The sequence below is a fragment of the Rhea americana genome, unplaced genomic scaffold (assembly GCF_003343005.1).
Source record: "Rhea americana isolate MKP2758 unplaced genomic scaffold, rheAme1 scaffold_32, whole genome shotgun sequence".
NCBI lineage: Eukaryota > Metazoa > Chordata > Aves > Rheiformes > Rheidae > Rhea > Rhea americana.
In genome coordinates, this window is record NW_028186446.1 from 4,834,855 (window position 1) to 4,836,532 (window position 1,678).

Consider the following 1,678-nt stretch of genomic DNA (forward strand, 5'->3'; position numbering starts at 1 on the left):
GGCACGGCTCGGTGGGACGCGGCACGGCACGGAGCGGCCGGCCGGACGCAGCAGCGGCGCTGCCCCGCCGGCACGGCAGCACGGCAGCACGCCGCGGTGCGGCGCGGTGAGGCGCGGAAAACCTCGCACCGCCGCTCCGCGGGGCCGGGGCAAGCCGAAACGCGCGGCGGAGGGAAGCCCCGGGACGCGACGGGATGGGACGGGACGGGAGAGGTGGCGCTGGCTGCTCCGCTCCCCGCGGAGTCCCGCGGCGGAGCCCCGCGCCCCCCTCCTCCTCCTGGAAGCGCGGCGCGCCCCTTGCGCGCCTCTTGCGCGCCCCTGGCCCCACCGCTGCCCGCCGCCCCCGGAGCGCGGGGAGAAGCGGAGCTGTGAGTCTGCGGAGCCGTGGACCGCGCGGGTGGGAGAAACGGGCAGCGCAAAAGTGACCGAGGAAGTGGGAAAATAGAAAAGATGAAGTGTGCCTCGAAGGGAGGCAAGAAACAGACTTAAACCAACCCCAGAGCAAATCGAACCAAGCCAAAAAACTTACCCTCAGTGAAATTCTGTTAAGCAAGAATCGGGGTCTAGAAATCTATACTGAACWGAAGCAGTGTAGAATATTTTTCTGAGTCTCAGGGCAGAAGCTCTTTCTCTATATTCTTGGTTGAGTGAGCACATCCAGGTGTGAAATTGTTTGCACACCCCAGCACCTCTTATATTGCCAGCAAAATTAGCTGTTATTACTGTCACTGTTTAGTGATGGTTAGCTTGATAAAAAAAACTGCTGTAATCAAGACCTGGCGCATCTTTGCAAATTACAGATAATTGTAAACGTCCAGATTATGATAATAGCATCCTAATCCAGCCTGCAATATAATTATTACAGAGTGTTACATCTGAAACTGTCCAGTAGGGCTAATTCAGCCATTATTTAGACCCTATTTTTGCACTGCAAATGGGTTGCTGAGTTGAAAATGTACGATTGTAATTTCACGGGGCACTCAATGAGTAATGGTATAGGGAGAGAAAAATACAAAAGTGAAATGTGAACAGTAGCGATCAAATCAAACTCTGAAGGACAAAAGACTGTTTGATTCATAGGGAATGAGAAGAGCGGGAATTAAGAAAATAGCAAATCAGTGGTCTGCAGCGTTACGTGTCCAAATCTCCGAGAGTGCGAGTCTGATGGGAGCGCAGCGTTGATGCTTGCGGCTAACGCCTGCCGCATCCGCCCCCCGGCTCGGCGGTGCCGCTCCGGGCGCCCGCGGCTCCCACCCAGCCCGGAGCGGGCTCGCTGCCGCCGCTCGCCCCCTCGCAGGTGCCTGAGCGTCACGGGCGGGGAAGGAGCCTCGGCGCCCCGAAGCCGGGCGGGGGGAGCCCCGGGCCGGGCGCTGCGGGCGCGGGTAGCCGGGCGCCCTCCGCGCCGGGCGGCGGCGCCCCGGCCTTCGCCGCTCCCGCTCACCCGGCGGACGGTCGTCAGGAGTCCTTCGGGAAATTATCGCGGAACCATCTTAATTGTAATTAATTAAACCGGAGAGCCCGGCTAACCGGACAGCCTGCAGCTAGCGCGGTTAGCTCATCGGGACGGTCTGCTGCGGACTCCCGCTTTGCTTTGACGAACCCCGGACGCGACGCGCGCGAACCCGCTTCGTTTTAATGGGCCAAAGTTTCCAAGCGCGGCCGCGGCCGCGGCGGCGGG